At 45.8% G+C, this 21,880-nt stretch overlaps 9 non-coding genes across 9 annotated transcripts; all 9 read left to right on the forward strand.

The window, feature by feature from the left end:
• The first annotated feature begins 1,713 nt into the window (after positions 1-1,713).
• LOC130341831 (U2 spliceosomal RNA) lies at positions 1,714-1,904 on the forward strand. Its single transcript, XR_008881595.1, has one exon. It is a non-coding gene; the product is annotated as a U2 spliceosomal RNA (small nuclear RNA).
• A 2,086-nt stretch (positions 1,905-3,990) lies between these two features.
• On the forward strand, positions 3,991-4,181 carry LOC130341832 (U2 spliceosomal RNA). The gene has a single exon (XR_008881596.1). It is a non-coding gene; the product is annotated as a U2 spliceosomal RNA (small nuclear RNA).
• Positions 4,182-6,269: 2,088 nt separating this feature from the next.
• On the forward strand, positions 6,270-6,460 carry LOC130341833 (U2 spliceosomal RNA). The gene has a single exon (XR_008881597.1). It is a non-coding gene; the product is annotated as a U2 spliceosomal RNA (small nuclear RNA).
• Positions 6,461-8,562: 2,102 nt separating this feature from the next.
• On the forward strand, positions 8,563-8,753 carry LOC130341835 (U2 spliceosomal RNA). Its single transcript, XR_008881598.1, has one exon. It is a non-coding gene; the product is annotated as a U2 spliceosomal RNA (small nuclear RNA).
• Positions 8,754-10,837: 2,084 nt separating this feature from the next.
• Positions 10,838-11,028, forward strand: LOC130341836 (U2 spliceosomal RNA). The gene has a single exon (XR_008881599.1). It is a non-coding gene; the product is annotated as a U2 spliceosomal RNA (small nuclear RNA).
• A 2,060-nt stretch (positions 11,029-13,088) lies between these two features.
• Positions 13,089-13,279, forward strand: LOC130341837 (U2 spliceosomal RNA). Its single transcript, XR_008881600.1, has one exon. It is a non-coding gene; the product is annotated as a U2 spliceosomal RNA (small nuclear RNA).
• A 2,086-nt stretch (positions 13,280-15,365) lies between these two features.
• On the forward strand, positions 15,366-15,556 carry LOC130341839 (U2 spliceosomal RNA). Its single transcript, XR_008881602.1, has one exon. It is a non-coding gene; the product is annotated as a U2 spliceosomal RNA (small nuclear RNA).
• A 2,086-nt stretch (positions 15,557-17,642) lies between these two features.
• On the forward strand, positions 17,643-17,833 carry LOC130341840 (U2 spliceosomal RNA). Its single transcript, XR_008881603.1, has one exon. It is a non-coding gene; the product is annotated as a U2 spliceosomal RNA (small nuclear RNA).
• A 2,090-nt stretch (positions 17,834-19,923) lies between these two features.
• Positions 19,924-20,114, forward strand: LOC130341841 (U2 spliceosomal RNA). The gene has a single exon (XR_008881604.1). It is a non-coding gene; the product is annotated as a U2 spliceosomal RNA (small nuclear RNA).
• The last annotated feature ends 1,766 nt before the right edge of the window (positions 20,115-21,880 follow it).

Below are 21,880 nucleotides of genomic sequence, written 5' to 3' on the forward strand. Positions count from 1 at the left end.
CCCTTAATTCCCTGGTTGAACGTGATGGACATATGTCTTTTTTCGACCGTACTAACTATGTAACTATGTAACATAACATGGGGGGGGGGTCTCCTGGCTGTTCACACAGGTGTGTCATTGCTGTACATTGACCATGCATTGCTTCTGTGGTATTGCAAAGGCAAAGACAAATGCTTCCAGCCATCCATTGCACTAATGGATTGGTCATCAGCTGGCTGTCTATGTCCCGCATCAATATAGACCAAAGTACAGAGGGTTAGGCTATGCTATTGTGCACCTACCTGATGCATCAGAAGGTGCGAGGCCCTTGCTAAATTCTGTGCACAGACTTTGAGATCTATGCTTTAGACTGTATCTAAACCTGCTCCAACATGGACTGACATTCTGGCCTACTTTCAGCCGATGCGACTTGTCTGTCGCTGAACAGTCGCTTTTTATGTATTCAGCACCTATGTATAATGTTGTAAAAATGCTCTAGAAGCTAAAGTCGCAGAAATGTCACACATATTTGGCCTGCAACTTTCTGTGCGACAAATTCAGACAGGAAAAATCAGTATAAATCCTTAGAAAATTATCCCCCAGTGTCTCCATCTGCTGGCGGTATTGAATAAGCATTGCTGCACTGATGGGGTATGCATTAGACGAAAAAAAAGAAGAAAAAGAAGAATAATACGCCCAGAAAAGAGGCGAAAAGGAGAAAAACTTAAAAAAAAAAGAAAAAAAAGTAAGAGGAAGAGAAGGGAAAAAAAGGTGGAAATGGGTTTAAAAGTGATTTCGGCGGAGAAATATATATATATATATATATATATATATATATATATATATATATATATATATATATGCGCACACACACACATAGATATAAACGTATTCTCCGTTGAGATATTGCAGCCGCTGCTGTGTCCAGGCCCAGGAGCCTTAGCACTGTGCTGTGATGTCACTCAATACCACTGACATCACTAGGTGTAAACAACATCTCTCCTTTGCTGTGTATGTGACTATGGAGCTGTTTGGTGATGTCGTCTATTACGGCCTTCATAGAAGCAACAGGAGATTGTTGCATCCATCTTGAACCCTCAGAACTACAGTGCTATGATGTCACTCACTTCCACAGGCCTTGCAGAGTGTAAACAACAACAACCCAGCTTTGTTGTGTATGTAACCAAAGGGATTTGTGATGTCACCTAGAACCTTCACAGCAGCGACAGCTTTATGAGGAGCATCAGCACTGCTCTGCCTGAGCAGAACCATCACCGCCATAGGTTGTCAAATAACCCGGATTTAACCCACACAGGTAAGTCCAATGGGGTGCAGGCATGTCCTCTATGCTTACAGCTTCCCGTGGGTGTTGGTTTGATACCGTTTGGGGACAGCCAAGGAGGCATCTGCAGGCAACAAAGGTAGGTGTGTGCTTGTGTGTGTGTTTCCTATGCAGATCCTAAGCCCAGTGTCACATGCAAGTAGGAGGAGTAAGAAGGGTTCCTGGCAAATCCGGGTTATGGATTGCATTTAAAAAGGCCCCGTGGGAGTGCAATGGGCCCCTGTCTTGCTGCTTAGCAATAATGGTATGGGTTTAGGTTCTGCTGTGTGTACTGGTGGTTGACTGCCCCCCAGCCCAGAGTGTGCATGGAAAATTGTCTGGCAGCCTCCCTGACAGCAAGCAGTGATAGTGCCCATGAAGGGGACCTTGTTGGGCCCGCCCCTTTCACGGTTATCGCTTCTCGGCCTTTTGGCTAAGATCAAGTGTAGTATCTGTTCTTATCAGTTTAATATCTGATACGTCCCCTATCTGGGGACCATATATTAAATGGATTTTTGAGAACGGGGGCCGATTTCGAAGCTTGCTTCCGTCGCCCTATGCATTGACCCGATATGGCAGTATCTTCGGGTACAGTGCACCACCCCCTTACAGGGTTAAAAAGAAAGATTCCTACTTTCATTGCTACCTGCTTGCTGGCTAGCCAGCTAGCCAGCCCTGTGGGCCTTGCTGCTGCTGCAGCCAAAAAACAAAAGGTGGTGCTGCTGCTGCTTCTGCTGCTTCTGCTTCTGCTTGTGTCTGGCCCCTGTTGGAGCGTCCAGGCACAGGACTTCTGCTGCTGCTGACTAAATGGCCTCCTTAATTGGATCATTTGAGTAGCCAGCACACCTGTGCAGGTAGGGCATGACATGATAGGCAGCTGCCTTGATAGCGGGTGGGTGCTGAATGTTCCTAATTGACAAAATAAGATTAATGCTTATGAAGAAATATAAAATCTCATCCCTTCCCCAATATCGCGCCACACCCCTACCCCTTAATTCCCTGGTTGAACGTGATGGACATATGTCTTTTTTCGACCGTACTAACTATGTAACTATGTAACATAACATGGGGGGGGGTCTCCTGGCTGTTCACACAGGTGTGTCATTGCTGTACATTGACCATGCATTGCTTCTGTGGTATTGCAAAGGCAAAGACAAATGCTTCCAGCCATCCATTGCACTAATGGATTGGTCATCAGCTGGCTGTCTATGTCCCGCATCAATATAGACCAAAGTACAGAGGGTTAGGCTATGCTATTGTGCACCTACCTGATGCATCAGAAGGTGCGAGGCCCTTGCTAAATTCTGTGCACAGACTTTGAGATCTATGCTTTAGACTGTATCTAAACCTGCTCCAACATGGACTGACATTCTGGCCTACTTTCAGCCGATGCGACTTGTCTGTCGCTGAACAGTCGCTTTTTATGTATTCAGCACCTATGTATAATGTTGTAAAAATGCTCTAGAAGCTAAAGTCGCAGAAATGTCACACATATTTGGCCTGCAACTTTCTGTGCGACAAATTCAGACAGGAAAAATCAGTATAAATCCTTAGAAAATTATCCCCCAGTGTCTCCATCTGCTGGCGGTATTGAATAAGCATTGCTGCACTGATGGGGTATGCATTAGACGGAAAAAAAGAAGAAAAAGAAGAATAATACGCCCAGAAAAGAGGCGAAAAGGAGAAAAACGTAAAAAAACGTGAAAAAAAAGTAAGAGGAAGAGAAGGGAAAAAAAGGTGGAAATGGGTTTAAAAGTGATTTCGGCGGAGAAATATATATATATATATATATATATATATATATATATATATATATATGCGCACACACACACATAGATATAAACGTATTCTCCGTTGAGATATTGCAGCCGCTGCTGTGTCCAGGCCCAGGAGCCTTAGCACTGTGCTGTGATGTCACTCAATACCACTGACATCACTAGGTGTAAACAACATCTCTCCTTTGCTGTGTATGTGACTATGGAGCTGTTTGGTGATGTCGTCTATTACGGCCTTCATAGAAGCAACAGGAGATTGTTGCATCCATCTTGAACCCTCAGAACTACAGTGCTATGATGTCACTCACTTCCACAGGCCTTGCAGAGTGTAAACAACAACAACCCAGCTTTGTTGTGTATGTAACCAAAGGGATTTGTGATGTCACCTAGAACCTTCACAGCAGCGACAGCTTTATGAGGAGCATCAGCACTGCTCTGCCTGAGCAGAACCATCACCGCCATAGGTTGTCAAATAACCCGGATTTAACCCACACAGGTAAGTCCAATGGGGTGCAGGCATGTCCTCTATGCTTACAGCTTCCCGTGGGTGTTGGTTTGATACCGTTTGGGGACAGCCAAGGAGGCATCTGCAGGCAACAAAGGTAGGTGTGTGCTTGTGTGTGTGTTTCCTATGCAGATCCTAAGCCCAGTGTCACATGCAAGTAGGAGGAGTAAGAAGGGTTCCTGGCAAATCCGGGTTATGGATTGCATTTAAAAAGGCCCCGTGGGAGTGCAATGGGCCCCTGTCTTGCTGCTTAGCAATAATGGTATGGGTTTAGGTTCTGCTGTGTGTACTGGTGGTTGACTGCCCCCCAGCCCAGAGTGTGCATGGAAAATTGTCTGGCAGCCTCCCTGACAGCAAGCAGTGATAGTGCCCATGAAGGGGACCTTGTTGGGCCCGCCCCTTTCACGGTTATCGCTTCTCGGCCTTTTGGCTAAGATCAAGTGTAGTATCTGTTCTTATCAGTTTAATATCTGATACGTCCCCTATCTGGGGACCATATATTAAATGGATTTTTGAGAACGGGGGCCGATTTCGAAGCTTGCTTCCGTCGCCCTATGCATTGACCCGATATGGCAGTATCTTCGGGTACAGTGCACCACCCCCTTACAGGGTTAAAAAGAAAGATTCCTACTTTCATTGCTACCTGCTTGCTGGCTAGCCAGCTAGCCAGCCCTGTGGGCCTTGCTGCTGCTGCAGCCAAAAAACAAAAGGTGGTGCTGCTGCTGCTTCTGCTGCTTCTGCTTCTGCTTGTGTCTGGCCCCTGTTGGAGCGTCCAGGCACAGGACTTCTGCTGCTGCTGACTAAATGGCCTCCTTAATTGGATCATTTGAGTAGCCAGCACACCTGTGCAGGTAGGGCATGACATGATAGGCAGCTGCCTTGATAGCGGGTGGGTGCTGAATGTTCCTAATTGACAAAATAAGATTAATGCTTATGAAGAAATATAAAATCTCATCCCTTCCCCAATATCGCGCCACACCCCTACCCCTTAATTCCCTGGTTGAACGTGATGGACATATGTCTTTTTTCGACCGTACTAACTATGTAACTATGTAACATAACATGGGGGGGGGTCTCCTGGCTGTTCACACAGGTGTGTCATTGCTGTACATTGACCATGCATTGCTTCTGTGGTATTGCAAAGGCAAAGACAAATGCTTCCAGCCATCCATTGCACTAATGGATTGGTCATCAGCTGGCTGTCTATGTCCCGCATCAATATAGACCAAAGTACAGAGGGTTAGGCTATGCTATTGTGCACCTACCTGATGCATCAGAAGGTGCGAGGCCCTTGCTAAATTCTGTGCACAGACTTTGAGATCTATGCTTTAGACTGTATCTAAACCTGCTCCAACATGGACTGACATTCTGGCCTACTTTCAGCCGATGCGACTTGTCTGTCGCTGAACAGTCGCTTTTTATGTATTCAGCACCTATGTATAATGTTGTAAAAATGCTCTAGAAGCTAAAGTCGCAGAAATGTCACACATATTTGGCCTGCAACTTTCTGTGCGACAAATTCAGACAGGAAAAATCAGTATAAATCCTTAGAAAATTATCCCCCAGTGTCTCCATCTGCTGGCGGTATTGAATAAGCATTGCTGCACTGATGGGGTATGCATTAGACGAAAAAAAAGAAGAAAAAGAAGAATAATACGCCCAGAAAAGAGGCGAAAAGGAGAAAAACGTAAAAAAACGTGAAAAAAAAGTAAGAGGAAGAGAAGGGAAAAAAAGGTGGAAATGGGTTTAAAAGTGATTTCGGCGGAGAAATATATATATATATATATATATATATATATATATATATATATATATATGCGCACACACACACATAGATATAAACGTATTCTCCGTTGAGATATTGCAGCCGCTGCTGTGTCCAGGCCCAGGAGCCTTAGCACTGTGCTGTGATGTCACTCAATACCACTGACATCACTAGGTGTAAACAACATCTCTCCTTTGCTGTGTATGTGACTATGGAGCTGTTTGGTGATGTCGTCTATTACGGCCTTCATAGAAGCAACAGGAGATTGTTGCATCCATCTTGAACCCTCAGAACTACAGTGCTATGATGTCACTCACTTCCACAGGCCTTGCAGAGTGTAAACAACAACAACCCAGCTTTGTTGTGTATGTAACCAAAGGGATTTGTGATGTCACCTAGAACCTTCACAGCAGCGACAGCTTTATGAGGAGCATCAGCACTGCTCTGCCTGAGCAGAACCATCACCGCCATAGGTTGTCAAATAACCCGGATTTAACCCACACAGGTAAGTCCAATGGGGTGCAGGCATGTCCTCTATGCTTACAGCTTCCCGTGGGTGTTGGTTTGATACCGTTTGGGGACAGCCAAGGAGGCATCTGCAGGCAACAAAGGTAGGTGTGTGCTTGTGTGTGTGTTTCCTATGCAGATCCTAAGCCCAGTGTCACATGCAAGTAGGAGGAGTAAGAAGGGTTCCTGGCAAATCCGGGTTATGGATTGCATTTAAAAAGGCCCCGTGGGAGTGCAATGGGCCCCTGTCTTGCTGCTTAGCAATAATGGTATGGGTTTAGGTTCTGCTGTGTGTACTGGTGGTTGACTGCCCCCCAGCCCAGAGTGTGCATGGAAAATTGTCTGGCAGCCTCCCTGACAGCAAGCAGTGATAGTGCCCATGAAGGGGACCTTGTTGGGCCCGCCCCTTTCACGGTTATCGCTTCTCGGCCTTTTGGCTAAGATCAAGTGTAGTATCTGTTCTTATCAGTTTAATATCTGATACGTCCCCTATCTGGGGACCATATATTAAATGGATTTTTGAGAACGGGGGCCGATTTCGAAGCTTGCTTCCGTCGCCCTATGCATTGACCCGATATGGCAGTATCTTCGGGTACAGTGCACCACCCCCTTACAGGGTTAAAAAGAAAGATTCCTACTTTCATTGCTACCTGCTTGCTGGCTAGCCAGCTAGCCAGCCCTGTGGGCCTTGCTGCTGCTGCAGCCAAAAAACAAAAGGTGGTGCTGCTGCTGCTTCTGCTGCTTCTGCTTCTGCTTGTGTCTGGCCCCTGTTGGAGCGTCCAGGCACAGGACTTCTGCTGCTGCTGACTAAATGGCCTCCTTAATTGGATCATTTGAGTAGCCAGCACACCTGTGCAGGTAGGGCATGACATGATAGGCAGCTGCCTTGATAGCGGGTGGGTGCTGAATGTTCCTAATTGACAAAATAAGATTAATGCTTATGAAGAAATATAAAATCTCATCCCTTCCCCAATATCGCGCCACACCCCTACCCCTTAATTCCCTGGTTGAACGTGATGGACATATGTCTTTTTTCGACCGTACTAACTATGTAACTATGTAACATAACATGGGGGGGGGTCTCCTGGCTGTTCACACAGGTGTGTCATTGCTGTACATTGACCATGCATTGCTTCTGTGGTATTGCAAAGGCAAAGACAAATGCTTCCAGCCATCCATTGCACTAATGGATTGGTCATCAGCTGGCTGTCTATGTCCCGCATCAATATAGACCAAAGTACAGAGGGTTAGGCTATGCTATTGTGCACCTACCTGATGCATCAGAAGGTGCGAGGCCCTTGCTAAATTCTGTGCACAGACTTTGAGATCTATGCTTTAGACTGTATCTAAACCTGCTCCAACATGGACTGACATTCTGGCCTACTTTCAGCCGATGCGACTTGTCTGTCGCTGAACAGTCGCTTTTTATGTATTCAGCACCTATGTATAATGTTGTAAAAATGCTCTAGAAGCTAAAGTCGCAGAAATGTCACACATATTTGGCCTGCAACTTTCTGTGCGACAAATTCAGACAGGAAAAATCAGTATAAATCCTTAGAAAATTATCCCCCAGTGTCTCCATCTGCTGGCGGTATTGAATAAGCATTGCTGCACTGATGGGGTATGCATTAGACGAAAAAAAAGAAGAAAAAGAAGAATAATACGCCCAGAAAAGAGGCGAAAAGGAGAAAAACGTAAAAAAACGTGAAAAAAAAGTAAGAGGAAGAGAAGGGAAAAAAAGGTGGAAATGGGTTTAAAAGTGATTTCGGCGGAGAAATATATATATATATATATATATATATATATATATATATATATATATATATATATATATATATGCGCACACACACACATAGATATAAACGTATTCTCCGTTGAGATATTGCAGCCGCTGCTGTGTCCAGGCCCAGGAGCCTTAGCACTGTGCTGTGATGTCACTCAATACCACTGACATCACTAGGTGTAAACAACATCTCTCCTTTGCTGTGTATGTGACTATGGAGCTGTTTGGTGATGTCGTCTATTACGGCCTTCATAGAAGCAACAGGAGATTGTTGCATCCATCTTGAACCCTCAGAACTACAGTGCTATGATGTCACTCACTTCCACAGGCCTTGCAGAGTGTAAACAACAACAACCCAGCTTTGTTGTGTATGTAACCAAAGGGATTTGTGATGTCACCTAGAACCTTCACAGCAGCGACAGCTTTATGAGGAGCATCAGCACTGCTCTGCCTGAGCAGAACCATCACCGCCATAGGTTGTCAAATAACCCGGATTTAACCCACACAGGTAAGTCCAATGGGGTGCAGGCATGTCCTCTATGCTTACAGCTTCCCGTGGGTGTTGGTTTGATACCGTTTGGGGACAGCCAAGGAGGCATCTGCAGGCAACAAAGGTAGGTGTGTGCTTGTGTGTGTGTTTCCTATGCAGATCCTAAGCCCAGTGTCACATGCAAGTAGGAGGAGTAAGAAGGGTTCCTGGCAAATCCGGGTTATGGATTGCATTTAAAAAGGCCCCGTGGGAGTGCAATGGGCCCCTGTCTTGCTGCTTAGCAATAATGGTATGGGTTTAGGTTCTGCTGTGTGTACTGGTGGTTGACTGCCCCCCAGCCCAGAGTGTGCATGGAAAATTGTCTGGCAGCCTCCCTGACAGCAAGCAGTGATAGTGCCCATGAAGGGGACCTTGTTGGGCCCGCCCCTTTCACGGTTATCGCTTCTCGGCCTTTTGGCTAAGATCAAGTGTAGTATCTGTTCTTATCAGTTTAATATCTGATACGTCCCCTATCTGGGGACCATATATTAAATGGATTTTTGAGAACGGGGGCCGATTTCGAAGCTTGCTTCCGTCGCCCTATGCATTGACCCGATATGGCAGTATCTTCGGGTACAGTGCACCACCCCCTTACAGGGTTAAAAAGAAAGATTCCTACTTTCATTGCTACCTGCTTGCTGGCTAGCCAGCTAGCCAGCCCTGTGGGCCTTGCTGCTGCTGCAGCCAAAAAACAAAAGGTGGTGCTGCTGCTGCTTCTGCTGCTTCTGCTTCTGCTTGTGTCTGGCCCCTGTTGGAGCGTCCAGGCACAGGACTTCTGCTGCTGCTGACTAAATGGCCTCCTTAATTGGATCATTTGAGTAGCCAGCACACCTGTGCAGGTAGGGCATGACATGATAGGCAGCTGCCTTGATAGCGGGTGGGTGCTGAATGTTCCTAATTGACAAAATAAGATTAATGCTTATGAAGAAATATAAAATCTCATCCCTTCCCCAATATCGCGCCACACCCCTACCCCTTAATTCCCTGGTTGAACGTGATGGACATATGTCTTTTTTCGACCGTACTAACTATGTAACTATGTAACATAACATGGGGGGGGGTCTCCTGGCTGTTCACACAGGTGTGTCATTGCTGTACATTGACCATGCATTGCTTCTGTGGTATTGCAAAGGCAAAGACAAATGCTTCCAGCCATCCATTGCACTAATGGATTGGTCATCAGCTGGCTGTCTATGTCCCGCATCAATATAGACCAAAGTACAGAGGGTTAGGCTATGCTATTGTGCACCTACCTGATGCATCAGAAGGTGCGAGGCCCTTGCTAAATTCTGTGCACAGACTTTGAGATCTATGCTTTAGACTGTATCTAAACCTGCTCCAACATGGACTGACATTCTGGCCTACTTTCAGCCGATGCGACTTGTCTGTCGCTGAACAGTCGCTTTTTATGTATTCAGCACCTATGTATAATGTTGTAAAAATGCTCTAGAAGCTAAAGTCGCAGAAATGTCACACATATTTGGCCTGCAACTTTCTGTGCGACAAATTCAGACAGGAAAAATCAGTATAAATCCTTAGAAAATTATCCCCCAGTGTCTCCATCTGCTGGCGGTATTGAATAAGCATTGCTGCACTGATGGGGTATGCATTAGACGAAAAAAAAGAAGAAAAAGAAGAATAATACGCCCAGAAAAGAGGCGAAAAGGAGAAAAACGTAAAAAAACGTGAAAAAAAAGTAAGAGGAAGAGAAGGGAAAAAAAGGTGGAAATGGGTTTAAAAGTGATTTCGGCGGAGAAATATATATATATATATATATATATATATATATATATATATATATGCGCACACACACACATAGATATAAACGTATTCTCCGTTGAGATATTGCAGCCGCTGCTGTGTCCAGGCCCAGGAGCCTTAGCACTGTGCTGTGATGTCACTCAATACCACTGACATCACTAGGTGTAAACAACATCTCTCCTTTGCTGTGTATGTGACTATGGAGCTGTTTGGTGATGTCGTCTATTACGGCCTTCATAGAAGCAACAGGAGATTGTTGCATCCATCTTGAACCCTCAGAACTACAGTGCTATGATGTCACTCACTTCCACAGGCCTTGCAGAGTGTAAACAACAACAACCCAGCTTTGTTGTGTATGTAACCAAAGGGATTTGTGATGTCACCTAGAACCTTCACAGCAGCGACAGCTTTATGAGGAGCATCAGCACTGCTCTGCCTGAGCAGAACCATCACCGCCATAGGTTGTCAAATAACCCGGATTTAACCCACACAGGTAAGTCCAATGGGGTGCAGGCATGTCCTCTATGCTTACAGCTTCCCGTGGGTGTTGGTTTGATACCGTTTGGGGACAGCCAAGGAGGCATCTGCAGGCAACAAAGGTAGGTGTGTGCTTGTGTGTGTGTTTCCTATGCAGATCCTAAGCCCAGTGTCACATGCAAGTAGGAGGAGTAAGAAGGGTTCCTGGCAAATCCAGGTTATGGATTGCATTTAAAAAGGCCCCGTGGGAGTGCAATGGGCCCCTGTCTTGCTGCTTAGCAATAATGGTATGGGTTTAGGTTCTGCTGTGTGTACTGGTGGTTGACTGCCCCCCAGCCCAGAGTGTGCATGGAAAATTGTCTGGCAGCCTCCCTGACAGCAAGCAGTGATAGTGCCCATGAAGGGGACCTTGTTGGGCCCGCCCCTTTCACGGTTATCGCTTCTCGGCCTTTTGGCTAAGATCAAGTGTAGTATCTGTTCTTATCAGTTTAATATCTGATACGTCCCCTATCTGGGGACCATATATTAAATGGATTTTTGAGAACGGGGGCCGATTTCGAAGCTTGCTTCCGTCGCCCTATGCATTGACCCGATATGGCAGTATCTTCGGGTACAGTGCACCACCCCCTTACAGGGTTAAAAAGAAAGATTCCTACTTTCATTGCTACCTTCTTGCTGGCTAGCCAGCTAGCCAGCCCTGTGGGCCTTGCTGCTGCTGCAGCCAAAAAACAAAAGGTGGTGCTGCTGCTGCTTCTGCTGCTTCTGCTTCTGCTTGTGTCTGGCCCCTGTTGGAGCGTCCAGGCACAGGACTTCTGCTGCTGCTGACTAAATGGCCTCCTTAATTGGATCATTTGAGTAGCCAGCACACCTGTGCAGGTAGGGCATGACATGATAGGCAGCTGCCTTGATAGCGGGTGGGTGCTGAATGTTCCTAATTGACAAAATAAGATTAATGCTTATGAAGAAATATAAAATCTCATCCCTTCCCCAATATCGCGCCACACCCCTACCCCTTAATTCCCTGGTTGAACGTGATGGACATATGTCTTTTTTCGACCGTACTAACTATGTAACTATGTAACATAACATGGGGGGGGGTCTCCTGGCTGTTCACACAGGTGTGTCATTGCTGTACATTGACCATGCATTGCTTCTGTGGTATTGCAAAGGCAAAGACAAATGCTTCCAGCCATCCATTGCACTAATGGATTGGTCATCAGCTGGCTGTCTATGTCCCGCATCAATATAGACCAAAGTACAGAGGGTTAGGCTATGCTATTGTGCACCTACCTGATGCATCAGAAGGTGCGAGGCCCTTGCTAAATTCTGTGCACAGACTTTGAGATCTATGCTTTAGACTGTATCTAAACCTGCTCCAACATGGACTGACATTCTGGCCTACTTTCAGCCGATGCGACTTGTCTGTCGCTGAACAGTCGCTTTTTATGTATTCAGCACCTATGTATAATGTTGTAAAAATGCTCTAGAAGCTAAAGTCGCAGAAATGTCACACATATTTGGCCTGCAACTTTCTGTGCGACAAATTCAGACAGGAAAAATCAGTATAAATCCTTAGAAAATTATCCCCCAGTGTCTCCATCTGCTGGCGGTATTGAATAAGCATTGCTGCACTGATGGGGTATGCATTAGACGAAAAAAAAGAAGAAAAAGAAGAATAATACGCCCAGAAAAGAGGCGAAAAGGAGAAAAACGTAAAAAAACGTGAAAAAAAAGTAAGAGGAAGAGAAGGGAAAAAAAGGTGGAAATGGGTTTAAAAGTGATTTCGGCGGAGAAATATATATATATATATATATGCGCACACACACACATAGATATAAACGTATTCTCCGTTGAGATATTGCAGCCGCTGCTGTGTCCAGGCCCAGGAGCCTTAGCACTGTGCTGTGATGTCACTCAATACCACTGACATCACTAGGTGTAAACAACATCTCTCCTTTGCTGTGTATGTGACTATGGAGCTGTTTGGTGATGTCGTCTATTACGGCCTTCATAGAAGCAACAGGAGATTGTTGCATCCATCTTGAACCCTCAGAACTACAGTGCTATGATGTCACTCACTTCCACAGGCCTTGCAGAGTGTAAACAACAACAACCCAGCTTTGTTGTGTATGTAACCAAAGGGATTTGTGATGTCACCTAGAACCTTCACAGCAGCGACAGCTTTATGAGGAGCATCAGCACTGCTCTGCCTGAGCAGAACCATCACCGCCATAGGTTGTCAAATAACCCGGATTTAACCCACACAGGTAAGTCCAATGGGGTGCAGGCATGTCCTCTATGCTTACAGCTTCCCGTGGGTGTTGGTTTGATACCGTTTGGGGACAGCCAAGGAGGCATCTGCAGGCAACAAAGGTAGGTGTGTGCTTGTGTGTGTGTTTCCTATGCAGATCCTAAGCCCAGTGTCACATGCAAGTAGGAGGAGTAAGAAGGGTTCCTGGCAAATCCGGGTTATGGATTGCATTTAAAAAGGCCCCGTGGGAGTGCAATGGGCCCCTGTCTTGCTGCTTAGCAATAATGGTATGGGTTTAGGTTCTGCTGTGTGTACTGGTGGTTGACTGCCCCCCAGCCCAGAGTGTGCATGGAAAATTGTCTGGCAGCCTCCCTGACAGCAAGCAGTGATAGTGCCCATGAAGGGGACCTTGTTGGGCCCGCCCCTTTCACGGTTATCGCTTCTCGGCCTTTTGGCTAAGATCAAGTGTAGTATCTGTTCTTATCAGTTTAATATCTGATACGTCCCCTATCTGGGGACCATATATTAAATGGATTTTTGAGAACGGGGGCCGATTTCGAAGCTTGCTTCCGTCGCCCTATGCATTGACCCGATATGGCAGTATCTTCGGGTACAGTGCACCACCCCCTTACAGGGTTAAAAAGAAAGATTCCTACTTTCATTGCTACCTGCTTGCTGGCTAGCCAGCTAGCCAGCCCTGTGGGCCTTGCTGCTGCTGCAGCCAAAAAACAAAAGGTGGTGCTGCTGCTGCTTCTGCTGCTTCTGCTTCTGCTTGTGTCTGGCCCCTGTTGGAGCGTCCAGGCACAGGACTTCTGCTGCTGCTGACTAAATGGCCTCCTTAATTGGATCATTTGAGTAGCCAGCACACCTGTGCAGGTAGGGCATGACATGATAGGCAGCTGCCTTGATAGCGGGTGGGTGCTGAATGTTCCTAATTGACAAAATAAGATTAATGCTTATGAAGAAATATAAAATCTCATCCCTTCCCCAATATCGCGCCACACCCCTACCCCTTAATTCCCTGGTTGAACGTGATGGACATATGTCTTTTTTCGACCGTACTAACTATGTAACTATGTAACATAACATGGGGGGGGGTCTCCTGGCTGTTCACACAGGTGTGTCATTGCTGTACATTGACCATGCATTGCTTCTGTGGTATTGCAAAGGCAAAGACAAATGCTTCCAGCCATCCATTGCACTAATGGATTGGTCATCAGCTGGCTGTCTATGTCCCGCATCAATATAGACCAAAGTACAGAGGGTTAGGCTATGCTATTGTGCACCTACCTGATGCATCAGAAGGTGCGAGGCCCTTGCTAAATTCTGTGCACAGACTTTGAGATCTATGCTTTAGACTGTATCTAAACCTGCTCCAACATGGACTGACATTCTGGCCTACTTTCAGCCGATGCGACTTGTCTGTCGCTGAACAGTCGCTTTTTATGTATTCAGCACCTATGTATAATGTTGTAAAAATGCTCCAGAAGCTAAAGTCGCAGAAATGTCACACATATTTGGCCTGCAACTTTCTGTGCGACAAATTCAGACAGGAAAAATCAGTATAAATCCTTAGAAAATTATCCCCCAGTGTCTCCATCTGCTGGCGGTATTGAATAAGCATTGCTGCACTGATGGGGTATGCATTAGACGAAAAAAAAGAAGAAAAAGAAGAATAATACGCCCAGAAAAGAGGCGAAAAGGAGAAAAACGTAAAAAAACGTGAAAAAAAAGTAAGAGGAAGAGAAGGGAAAAAAAGGTGGAAATGGGTTTAAAAGTGATTTCGGCGGAGAAATATATATATATATATATATATATATATATATATATATATATATATGCGCACACACACACATAGATATAAACGTATTCTCCGTTGAGATATTGCAGCCGCTGCTGTGTCCAGGCCCAGGAGCCTTAGCACTGTGCTGTGATGTCACTCAATACCACTGACATCACTAGGTGTAAACAACATCTCTCCTTTGCTGTGTATGTGACTATGGAGCTGTTTGGTGATGTCGTCTATTACGGCCTTCATAGAAGCAACAGGAGATTGTTGCATCCATCTTGAACCCTCAGAACTACAGTGCTATGATGTCACTCACTTCCACAGGCCTTGCAGAGTGTAAACAACAACAACCCAGCTTTGTTGTGTATGTAACCAAAGGGATTTGTGATGTCACCTAGAACCTTCACAGCAGCGACAGCTTTATGAGGAGCATCAGCACTGCTCTGCCTGAGCAGAACCATCACCGCCATAGGTTGTCAAATAACCCGGATTTAACCCACACAGGTAAGTCCAATGGGGTGCAGGCATGTCCTCTATGCTTACAGCTTCCCGTGGGTGTTGGTTTGATACCGTTTGGGGACAGCCAAGGAGGCATCTGCAGGCAACAAAGGTAGGTGTGTGCTTGTGTGTGTGTTTCCTATGCAGATCCTAAGCCCAGTGTCACATGCAAGTAGGAGGAGTAAGAAGGGTTCCTGGCAAATCCGGGTTATGGATTGCATTTAAAAAGGCCCCGTGGGAGTGCAATGGGCCCCTGTCTTGCTGCTTAGCAATAATGGTATGGGTTTAGGTTCTGCTGTGTGTACTGGTGGTTGACTGCCCCCCAGCCCAGAGTGTGCATGGAAAATTGTCTGGCAGCCTCCCTGACAGCAAGCAGTGATAGTGCCCATGAAGGGGACCTTGTTGGGCCCGCCCCTTTCACGGTTATCGCTTCTCGGCCTTTTGGCTAAGATCAAGTGTAGTATCTGTTCTTATCAGTTTAATATCTGATACGTCCCCTATCTGGGGACCATATATTAAATGGATTTTTGAGAACGGGGGCCGATTTCGAAGCTTGCTTCCGTCGCCCTATGCATTGACCCGATATGGCAGTATCTTCGGGTACAGTGCACCACCCCCTTACAGGGTTAAAAAGAAAGATTCCTACTTTCATTGCTACCTGCTTGCTGGCTAGCCAGCTAGCCAGCCCTGTGGGCCTTGCTGCTGCTGCAGCCAAAAAACAAAAGGTGGTGCTGCTGCTGCTTCTGCTGCTTCTGCTTCTGCTTGTGTCTGGCCCCTGTTGGAGCGTCCAGGCACAGGACTTCTGCTGCTGCTGACTAAATGGCCTCCTTAATTGGATCATTTGAGTAGCCAGCACACCTGTGCAGGTAGGGCATGACATGATAGGCAGCTGCCTTGATAGCGGGTGGGTGCTGAATGTTCCTAATTGACAAAATAAGATTAATGCTTATGAAGAAATATAAAATCTCATCCCTTCCCCAATATCGCGCCACACCCCTACCCCTTAATTCCCTGGTTGAACGTGATGGACATATGTCTTTTTTCGACCGTACTAACTATGTAACTATGTAACATAACATGGGGGGGGGTCTCCTGGCTGTTCACACAGGTGTGTCATTGCTGTACATTGACCATGCATTGCTTCTGTGGTATTGCAAAGGCAAAGACAAATGCTTCCAGCCATCCATTGCACTAATGGATTGGTCATCAGCTGGCTGTCTATGTCCCGCATCAATATAGACCAAAGTACAGAGGGTTAGGCTATGCTATTGTGCACCTACCTGATGCATCAGAAGGTGCGAGGCCCTTGCTAAATTCTGTGCACAGACTTTGAGATCTATGCTTTAGACTGTATCTAAACCTGCTCCAACATGGACTGACATTCTGGCCTACTTTCAGCCGATGCGACTTGTCTGTCGCTGAACAGTCGCTTTTTATGTATTCAGCACCTATGTATAATGTTGTAAAAATGCTCTAGAAGCTAAAGTCGCAGAAATGTCACACATATTTGGCCTGCAACTTTCTGTGCGACAAATTCAGACAGGAAAAATCAGTATAAATCCTTAGAAAATTATCCCCCAGTGTCTCCATCTGCTGGCGGTATTGAATAAGCATTGCTGCACTGATGGGGTATGCATTAGACGAAAAAAAAGAAGAAAAAGAAGAATAATACGCCCAGAAAAGAGGCGAAAAGGAGAAAAACGTAAAAAAACGTGAAAAAAAAGTAAGAGGAAGAGAAGGGAAAAAAAGGTGGAAATGGGTTTAAAAGTGATTTCGGCGGAGAAATATATATATATATATATATATATATATATATATATATATATATATGCGCACACACACACATAGATATAAACGTATTCTCCGTTGAGATATTGCAGCCGCTGCTGTGTCCAGGCCCAGGAGCCTTAGCACTGTGCTGTGATGTCACTCAATACCACTGACATCACTAGGTGTAAACAACATCTCTCCTTTGCTGTGTATGTGACTATGGAGCTGTTTGGTGATGTCGTCTATTACGGCCTTCATAGAAGCAACAGGAGATTGTTGCATCCATCTTGAACCCTCAGAACTACAGTGCTATGATGTCACTCACTTCCACAGGCCTTGCAGAGTGTAAACAACAACAACCCAGCTTTGTTGTGTATGTAACCAAAGGGATTTGTGATGTCACCTAGAACCTTCACAGCAGCGACAGCTTTATGAGGAGCATCAGCACTGCTCTGCCTGAGCAGAACCATCACCGCCATAGGTTGTCAAATAACCCGGATTTAACCCACACAGGTAAGTCCAATGGGGTGCAGGCATGTCCTCTATGCTTACAGCTTCCCGTGGGTGTTGGTTTGATACCGTTTGGGGACAGCCAAGGAGGCATCTGCAGGCAACAAAGGTAGGTGTGTGCTTGTGTGTGTGTTTCCTATGCAGATCCTAAGCCCAGTGTCACATGCAAGTAGGAGGAGTAAGAAGGGTTCCTGGCAAATCCGGGTTATGGATTGCATTTAAAAAGGCCCCGTGGGAGTGCAATGGGCCCCTGTCTTGCTGCTTAGCAATAATGGTATGGGTTTAGGTTCTGCTGTGTGTACTGGTGGTTGACTGCCCCCCAGCCCAGAGTGTGCATGGAAAATTGTCTGGCAGCCTCCCTGACAGCAAGCAGTGATAGTGCCCATGAAGGGGACCTTGTTGGGCCCGCCCCTTTCACGGTTATCGCTTCTCGGCCTTTTGGCTAAGATCAAGTGTAGTATCTGTTCTTATCAGTTTAATATCTGATACGTCCCCTATCTGGGGACCATATATTAAATGGATTTTTGAGAACGGGGGCCGATTTCGAAGCTTGCTTCCGTCGCCCTATGCATTGACCCGATATGGCAGTATCTTCGGGTACAGTGCACCACCCCCTTACAGGGTTAAAAAGAAAGATTCCTACTTTCATTGCTACCTGCTTGCTGGCTAGCCAGCTAGCCAGCCCTGTGGGCCTTGCTGCTGCTGCAGCCAAAAAACAAAAGGTGGTGCTGCTGCTGCTTCTGCTGCTTCTGCTTCTGCTTGTGTCTGGCCCCTGTTGGAGCGTCCAGGCACAGGACTTCTGCTGCTGCTGACTAAATGGCCTCCTTAATTGGATCATTTGAGTAGCCAGCACACCTGTGCAGGTAGGGCATGACATGATAGGCAGCTGCCTTGATAGCGGGTGGGTGCTGAATGTTCCTAATTGACAAAATAAGATTAATGCTTATGAAGAAATATAAAATCTCATCCCTTCCCCAATATCGCGCCACACCCCTACCCCTTAATTCCCTGGTTGAACGTGATGGACATATGTCTTTTTTCGACCGTACTAACTATGTAACTATGTAACATAACATGGGGGGGGGTCTCCTGGCTGTTCACACAGGTGTGTCATTGCTGTACATTGACCATGCATTGCTTCTGTGGTATTGCAAAGGCAAAGACAAATGCTTCCAGCCATCCATTGCACTAATGGATTGGTCATCAGCTGGCTGTCTATGTCCCGCATCAATATAGACCAAAGTACAGAGGGTTAGGCTATGCTATTGTGCACCTACCTGATGCATCAGAAGGTGCGAGGCCCTTGCTAAATTCTGTGCACAGACTTTGAGATCTATGCTTTAGACTGTATCTAAACCTGCTCCAACATGGACTGACATTCTGGCCTACTTTCAGCCGATGCGACTTGTCTGTCGCTGAACAGTCGCTTTTTATGTATTCAGCACCTATGTATAATGTTGTAAAAATGCTCTAGAAGCTAAAGTCGCAGAAATGTCACACATATTTGGCCTGCAACTTTCTGTGCGACAAATTCAGACAGGAAAAATCAGTATAAATCCTTAGAAAATTATCCCCCAGTGTCTCCATCTGCTGGCGGTATTGAATAAGCATTGCTGCACTGATGGGGTATGCATTAGACGAAAAAAAAGAAGAAAAAGAAGAATAATACGCCCAGAAAAGAGGCGAAAAGGAGAAAAACGTAAAAAAACGTGAAAAAAAAGTAAGAGGAAGAGAAGGGAAAAAAAGGTGGAAATGGGTTTAAAAGTGATTTCGGCGGAGAAATATATATATATATATATATATATATATATATATATATATATATATATATGCGCACACACACACATAGATATAAACGTATTCTCCGTTGAGATATTGCAGCCGCTGCTGTGTCCAGGCCCAGGAGCCTTAGCACTGTGCTGTGATGTCACTCAATACCACTGACATCACTAGGTGTAAACAACATCTCTCCTTTGCTGTGTATGTGACTATGGAGCTGTTTGGTGATGTCGTCTATTACGGCCTTCATAGAAGCAACAGGAGATTGTTGCATCCATCTTGAACCCTCAGAACTACAGTGCTATGATGTCACTCACTTCCACAGGCCTTGCAGAGTGTAAACAACAACAACCCAGCTTTGTTGTGTATGTAACCAAAGGGATTTGTGATGTCACCTAGAACCTTCACAGCAGCGACAGCTTTATGAGGAGCATCAGCACTGCTCTGCCTGAGCAGAACCATCACCGCCATAGGTTGTCAAATAACCCGGATTTAACCCACACAGGTAAGTCCAATGGGGTGCAGGCATGTCCTCTATGCTTACAGCTTCCCGTGGGTGTTGGTTTGATACCGTTTGGGGACAGCCAAGGAGGCATCTGCAGGCAACAAAGGTAGGTGTGTGCTTGTGTGTGTGTTTCCTATGCAGATCCTAAGCCCAGTGTCACATGCAAGTAGGAGGAGTAAGAAGGGTTCCTGGCAAATCCGGGTTATGGATTGCATTTAAAAAGGCCCCGTGGGAGTGCAATGGGCCCCTGTCTTGCTGCTTAGCAATAATGGTATGGGTTTAGGTTCTGCTGTGTGTACTGGTGGTTGACTGCCCCCCAGCCCAGAGTGTGCATGGAAAATTGTCTGGCAGCCTCCCTGACAGCAAGCAGTGATAGTGCCCATGAAGGGGACCTTGTTGGGCCCGCCCCTTTCACGGTTATCGCTTCTCGGCCTTTTGGCTAAGATCAAGTGTAGTATCTGTTCTTATCAGTTTAATATCTGATACGTCCCCTATCTGGGGACCATATATTAAATGGATTTTTGAGAACGGGGGCCGATTTCGAAGCTTGCTTCCGTCGCCCTATGCATTGACCCGATATGGCAGTATCTTCGGGTACAGTGCACCACCCCCTTACAGGGTTAAAAAGAAAGATTCCTACTTTCATTGCTACCTGCTTGCTGGCTAGCCAGCTAGCCAGCCCTGTGGGCCTTGCTGCTGCTGCAGCCAAAAAACAAAAGGTGGTGCTGCTGCTGCTTCTGCTGCTTCTGCTTCTGCTTGTGTCTGGCCCCTGTTGGAGCGTCCAGGCACAGGACTTCTGCTGCTGCTGACTAAATGGCCTCCTTAATTGGATCATTTGAGTAGCCAGCACACCTGTGCAGGTAGGGCATGACATGATAGGCAGCTGCCTTGATAGCGGGTGGGTGCTGAATGTTCCTAATTGACAAAATAAGATTAATGCTTATGAAGAAATATAAAATCTCATCCCTTCCCCAATATCGCGCCACACCCCTACCCCTTAATTCCCTGGTTGAACGTGATGGACATATGTCTTTTTTCGACCGTACTAACTATGTAACTATGTAACATAACATGGGGGGGGGTCTCCTGGCTGTTCACACAGGTGTGTCATTGCTGTACATTGACCATGCATTGCTTCTGTGGTATTGCAAAGGCAAAGACAAATGCTTCCAGCCATCCATTGCACTAATGGATTGGTCATCAGCTGGCTGTCTATGTCCCGCATCAATATAGACCAAAGTACAGAGGGTTAGGCTATGCTATTGTGCACCTACCTGATGCATCAGAAGGTGCGAGGCCCTTGCTAAATTCTGTGCACAGACTTTGAGATCTATGCTTTAGACTGTATCTAAACCTGCTCCAACATGGACTGACATTCTGGCCTACTTTCAGCCGATGCGACTTGTCTGTCGCTGAACAGTCGCTTTTTATGTATTCAGCACCTATGTATAATGTTGTAAAAATGCTCTAGAAGCTAAAGTCGCAGAAATGTCACACATATTTGGCCTGCAACTTTCTGTGCGACAAATTCAGACAGGAAAAATCAGTATAAATCCTTAGAAAATTATCCCCCAGTGTCTCCATCTGCTGGCGGTATTGAATAAGCATTGCTGCACTGATGGGGTATGCATTAGACGAAAAAAAAGAAGAAAAAGAAGAATAATACGCCCAGAAAAGAGGCGAAAAGGAGAAAAACGTAAAAAAACGTGAAAAAAAAGTAAGAGGAAGAGAAGGGAAAAAAAGGTGGAAATGGGTTTAAAAGTGATTTCGGCGGAGAAATATATATATATATATATATATATATATATATATATATATATGCGCACACACACACATAGATATAAACGTATTCTCCGTTGAGATATTGCAGCCGCTGCTGTGTCCAGGCCCAGGAGCCTTAGCACTGTGCTGTGATGTCACTCAATACCACTGACATCACTAGGTGTAAACAACATCTCTCCTTTGCTGTGTATGTGACTATGGAGCTGTTTGGTGATGTCGTCTATTACGGCCTTCATAGAAGCAACAGGAGATTGTTGCATCCATCTTGAACCCTCAGAACTACAGTGCTATGATGTCACTCACTTCCACAGGCCTTGCAGAGTGTAAACAACAACAACCCAGCTTTGTTGTGTATGTAACCAAAGGGATTTGTGATGTCACCTAGAACCTTCACAGCAGCGACAGCTTTATGAGGAGCATCAGCACTGCTCTGCCTGAGCAGAACCATCACCGCCATAGGTTGTCAAATAACCCGGATTTAACCCACACAGGTAAGTCCAATGGGGTGCAGGCATGTCCTCTATGCTTACAGCTTGCCGTGGGTGTTGGTTTGATACCGTTTGGGGACAGCCAAGGAGGCATCTGCAGGCAACA

Source organism: Hyla sarda, unplaced genomic scaffold, assembly GCF_029499605.1.
Source record: "Hyla sarda isolate aHylSar1 unplaced genomic scaffold, aHylSar1.hap1 scaffold_629, whole genome shotgun sequence".
Classification (NCBI taxonomy): Eukaryota; Metazoa; Chordata; class Amphibia; order Anura; family Hylidae; genus Hyla; species Hyla sarda.